The sequence below is a fragment of the Branchiostoma floridae genome, chromosome 17 (genome assembly GCF_000003815.2).
Source record: "Branchiostoma floridae strain S238N-H82 chromosome 17, Bfl_VNyyK, whole genome shotgun sequence".
NCBI classification, from domain to species: domain Eukaryota; kingdom Metazoa; phylum Chordata; class Leptocardii; order Amphioxiformes; family Branchiostomatidae; genus Branchiostoma; species Branchiostoma floridae.
Window position 1 is genome coordinate 13,935,976 of NC_049995.1, and position 5,902 is coordinate 13,941,877.

The 5,902-nt window shown below is 38.7% G+C and overlaps 2 long non-coding RNA genes across 2 annotated transcripts; both read left to right on the plus strand.

The window, feature by feature from the left end:
• The first annotated feature begins 596 nt into the window (after positions 1-596).
• LOC118404199 lies at positions 597-1,894 on the plus strand. Its single transcript, XR_004829761.1, has 2 exons — positions 597-769; positions 1,686-1,894. It is a non-coding gene; the product is annotated as an uncharacterized LOC118404199 (long non-coding RNA).
• A 2,488-nt stretch (positions 1,895-4,382) lies between these two features.
• On the plus strand, positions 4,383-5,482 carry LOC118404201. Its single transcript, XR_004829763.1, has 3 exons — positions 4,383-4,430; positions 4,774-4,858; positions 5,406-5,482. It is a non-coding gene; the product is annotated as an uncharacterized LOC118404201 (long non-coding RNA).
• The last annotated feature ends 420 nt before the right edge of the window (positions 5,483-5,902 follow it).

A 5,902-nucleotide genomic window follows, 5' to 3' on the forward strand; every position in this document is an offset into this window, starting at 1 on the left:
GTGCATTTCCGTGCATTGCTTAGACGAGAGTCAGCTGGTAAAAACTGCGCCTGTGCTTTTAACATCACTCACCCTCTTGTAGTTTGTTGTAAACTGTCCGTCTTGAATATTTTGTATGTAGTTTTTTATTCGTCAAGTTGGCAGGAGTGTATTTGAGGAAGTGCAGCAAACAAGTAAACTTTTCTGAGTAGCTTGACACATGTTTTCTTTCTGTCTTTCTTCTTCTCTTTTATGCGTTTTGAAAAGTTGGGCAACTAGCAACTAGTATACTTTCTGTGTTAATGTTTTCATAGACGTTACTGGCACTATGTATAACCCACAAATAATAATTAACTACCGTGTTATATATTAGATAATTTGTAGTCAATTATTTTTACAGACGTTCTCTCAAAGATCGTAGCTCCCAACCCCGTTTTTTTCCTCATAAATTTGTTATGTATCAGATAGATTTTAATACTTAAAAAAAGTCCCAAAGCGGGGTTTGGAAGCTACGATCTTTGGTTGTCAAGACATGCAAACCACGAAAACATTAAAAAAATATAATTAATTAGATGTCCAACCAAAGAAAGGTTTCTTCACTTGACGTCATTTGGGAACGCCTTGTCCTGACGAGGACATTTACATATAGTTCATTTCAGCACCTGAACCTAAAGCGAATGCTGGGTTCTTCGACGCCATTTTGTAGCTATTGACTTGTTCGCTTATTTTGTCACAGCATATTCGCTTTTGGCATTTCATCCCTACAGGCTTACTAGTACTACAACACCAGGTAACTTACGTTACATTACGCCCTAGGGCGGGTTCTTATAGCGTTGTTGAGCGTAGTTTGTTCATTTATTGTGTAGAAATGTGCTTTATCGATAGATTTCCTGGAGTGACTTTCTTCTGATAGCTTTGACCAATTGTCGGTTTTGGTATGCAAGTTTTAGCTCTGACAAGTTATTCGTCACTACTAAATTCTACATCTGCCAAACTAGCAGTTACTCCAGCAACTCCGATATGATTCTGGAAACACCCAAACGTTTCACGTGGCATCCTCTATCCATATTCTTGGTCCGTGACACTATAAGAGCTTGTGAAACAGCAGGTTTTACCATAACTATGAATTGATATGTAAAGGAGGCGAAAATAAAGTTTACTATAATGATAGACAGTCCAATGCAGGCTTGTCATTGACGTCATACTAGTTATGATTTGAGTCCTCCGACGGCCATGTTGGGGGGTAGCATATTTGTGTAGTTAAAAGACGTACACTGTAATCCAACATGGCGGAGATGACGTCAAATGAAAAGCCTGTATAGGAAACAAAAGTAAGACAAGATCAATGCAAACGATCACTTTAAGTAAGATCCTATTGCTTGACCAAGGGAGATAATGTTATCTCGCAGGGGTGGGAGTACCTGGCCGTAATTTGACTTGGAAAAGTATGACCGTAGTTATTTGCTAACACTTGTGTGACTTGGAACGTCTGACCGCTTCCAAAATAATCACGTTGCTTGAGCAACGGCAATTCGGCTTATCTTATTACAACTGGATGTCTAACCTCCATCCGACGAACGTATCATTGATTCTTGTCTGTAGATTACTCACAATGTAATGAAAGCAAGCCAGATACATGAAATTTTCAAATTCCTCACCAACTAAATATTAATCTTTGTTCCGTTTGTTTCTTTTTCACATTGTAGCCTGGAGATGGAACGCCCTCGAACTCACACTGGGGAGAAACCCTACATCTGTGATGACTGTGGGTACCGGGCAGCTTGCAAGAGTGCCTTATCCCGACATATGAGAACTCACACAGGAGAAAAACCCTTCAAGTGTGACCAGTGTGACTATTCTGCAGCACAGAAAATCCATTTGGACCAACATCTAACAAAACATACGGAAAAAAAAACCTACATGTGTGGGGAGTGTGGATACAGGGCAAATAGGAAGTCTAACTTATCCCAACACATGACAACTCACACAGAAGACAAACCCTACATGTGTGGGGAGTGCGGGTACAGGACAGTTTCTAAGTCTAACTTATCCCGACATATGAAAACTCACACAGGAGATAAACCCTACATGTGTGGGGAGTGTGGATACAGGACAGCTGACAAGTCCACCTTATCAAAACACATGACAACCCATACAGGAGAGAAACCCTACATGTGTGGGGAGTGTGGGTACAGGGCAAAAAGGAAGTCTTACTTATCCCAACACATGACAACCCACACAGGAGAAAAACCCTACATGTGTGAGAAGTGTGGGTACAGGGCAGCTCGCAAGTCCCACTTATCCCAACATGTCAGAACACACACAGGAGAGAAACCTTACAAATGTGACCAGTGCGACTATTCTGCAGCAACGAAATCCGCTTGGAACTACCATGTAGCAAAACACGCCGGTGATAAATCCTACATGTGTGGGGAGTGCGGATACAGGACAGCTTCTAAGTCTATCTTATCCCGACATATGAAAACTCACATCAAACTCTACATGTGTGATAAGTGTGGGCACAGGACAGCTCGCAAGTCCGACTTAGTCAAACATCTGAGAACCCACACAAGACCTTTCAAGTGTGACCACTGTGACTATTCCGCATCACAAAAGTCCTCTCTGGACAAGCATGTAACAGAACATACTGATGAGAAACCCTAGATTCGTGGGCAGTGTATGTTTGCAGAAGGTAGCTCAAAAGTCTCACTTATTGTAACAAACATCTTCTTGGGCGCTTGTACAATTTGCAACAGCGCCCCCTAGCAAGTTCTTCTTTTTTTGCAGTTACTGTTAATGCGTGAAGTAAAATCTGAACTACTGAGTATATGTATATATATATGCACAATTAATTTAGTTTCCAGTAAGAAAATGATGAAGAAGATTATGGAAATATGAATAGCAACTTTCTTTGAATATAATATTTTGTTTTTTGTTATTAAAAGATTTATGTTCTCAAAATGTTAATCGGCTTGTTGTGTTGACTATGTGGTTCCTATAGTGTACAGTCAAGCAGTGTTTTTGTTTAATACAGAATTCCTATTTCTATTGCACCCTTCCAAAAATTCAATACGAAGTAGTTATGTTCCCAATTCTATGCCAATGTCAATGCAAACCATTGGGCAGAGTAGTGTTTGAGCAAAACGGGTATTCCAGATCTACTCAAACTCTACCCCTAGTTCTAATTCAGATTTGCTAAAACTCTACTTCTTAGTATTAATACTTTAAATTTCACTCAAACATAGCTAGTTCTACTAGTATAGTATAAAATTACTTCTATCAGTTTTCTGTATGCATATATCAACCTCTAGCATAGTTCTAAAACAAGAAACAATTTATCAGTCTAGAAGATGAAATATGATAACTAATTTGAGTATCTTTCTTTTAGAACTATTATTTTAATTTGGAATTTGAGTCTTGCTTTTGAAGTGAATAGCTAGTTTGGCACTTTTTGAGAAATGCAAAAGCTGCTGTACAGTTAGTAATATTTTCTTCTTCCAACTAATTATAACTTCATTGAAGGCTTTGGACAATACAGCAAGGTTTGACCACACACAACACGTATAAAATACATCTGAAGTTTTTTCTTCTACAAACTACGACTTCTATAAGATTACATAGTTGAGGAATGCTAACACATTCCAAAGATACCTACAGGTTACAATATGAACAACAGATTGCTGAGTAAATAATTTCATCGAAGAGTGCAAATAGTCCTTTACTTTTTTTTATTTGGTTTCCTTGGTCCACTATGCTGTACCCCTAAATATATCTTACTGTACAATCTGAAAATACTTCACATATTGACGGAGATTATAAAATCTACTGAATAAGTATATATATCACTGTACATACATTTAGATCCAAATAGAGATACTTAATACAATACAATACAATAGTGAGAACATAGTTCAACTCTAGGATAAGATGTAAAATAAGCCATAGCTTGTTTCTTAAATTTGAACTTAAAATGTTACATTTATTGCAAATAACACTCCTACATTGGCACATTACAAGTGGAACTTTTGAAGTTCTTTAAAAGCTATTTCAAACATTTATACTAAGTAGTATCCGTAACAGCATACTACACAAATATTGCAGACAAAACAGCTTACAGCAACAAAGTATGATGTAATAATCCTAACGAAATGTTCTGTTGGAAGCACATTCAACTTATACTGAGTTTTTAGAACTGCATGATTTTTTATAAACTCTTGGGCCAGTAATGTAGTCTCCAAGCAGACCCTACGGTGCATTAGAGATAGTATCAAAGCTGGCCAAAGGAGTATAGCCGGCCAAAGGGGGTCAAACGGGCACCGGAGCCGCTATACTACGTCCTTTGGCCAGCTTTGATACTATTTCTAAGGCACTGCCATAGGGTCTGCTTGGAGACTACCAGTAAGGCACAACAATGTCGTCATCACGGCGTTCAGCCCGCTTGGCAGACCTGGGTACTGTACAAATCTGTTTTTCTTTCCAATACATGTAACTTGATTGCCTGCTATATGACTCAGCTCCTGAACAGTTAGAATAGCCAAACTTGCCGGTATTATCTTTTTTGTGTGTTCACATCTGATGTGGCATCATATGACTTGGTTAACAGAGGCAATTTATATTGTTAAGATGAAGATAGAATCTCAAAACGCCCGTAGAAGTCAGATTTGGTTGTAGTGAAATGGACCATTCACCAGTTCACATACAATCAGATACTGATTCAGACCTGAACTGTCCTACATTTTGTATTCTGGTACCCAGCCCTAACAGTTTAGAGTCACAGTAAGTTCTCTCTTCCAGTGAGGAAAGCCTACATGGTGTCAGTCCCCTCAAGGATCCTAAGGTGATTGCAATCGCAGAAAAGCACAAGAAAACTCCAGCACAGGTATAAATTTAAGTAATGCTAATATTTTTTATTCTAGCTAGTACATTTTTGTGCAATGGGCAACCATGCTATAATTTGCAATGAACACCCCTGATGTGAACCATTACAATACTTTTCAACCAGCACAGTCTGTGCTACTTAAAGAAGTTAAAGATTAGAGTCTATAGTAATTTTTACCAAGTTTACAGTTGGCAGTTAGCCTAATAGGATTTCAAAACGTCAATGGGATTTGAATACTCCACAAAACAGATTTCTTTTTAACAAAATGAACCATTGTTTTGAGTATCGTCCATTATCACGTACTGAATCAGGTCCGGACCTGGACCTGATCCTCCGGACCTGAACCGGATGTGGACCTGAAGTATCTGTACCGGTACCCACCCCTAGTGGCGACTGTGGGGCTACAGAAACAAATTGCTGGACACCAACCCTATTTTGTCACGACTTGACCGGGATCGAACAAAGACTTTACTTTAAAAAAAATTAGTACATGTTGCTTTCTCTGCTTAGCACTCAGTTGACTAACCAGGTGTTCCATCTCCCACAGGTGTGTCTCAGGTGGCAGGTACAGAGGGGCGTGGTCGTCGTCCCGAAGAGCACCTCACCTGCCAGAATCCTGGAGAACTCTCAGGTACATGTATATGTAAAAAAGTGGGGTGGGGGGGTTATCACATACTGTAATTCCTGATTTTTTCAATGTACTTCATGTTCACGGTTTTCATGGTGACGACTGTATGTAACGTGAATTTATCATAACTGATAACAGATAATATAAGAGACTTTTTCACGTGCACCTGCTGCCACCATGAACACTTATAATTAGTTCCGAAAACAAGTTCTTCCAACACAGGATGATTTTTTTTCCTGTCTCAACAAGCAAATTTCTGTCCTCTAAAAAAAAGTTCAGATTTTCCAAATCTTAGCAACATTGGCGAGCCAAACAATGAATGACATAACAACTTTACAAACTAAATGACAACTTTCAATGCATAATTTTTTACTTGCAGCAAGGAAATATTTCAATGCATCATTACTTGAAGCAAT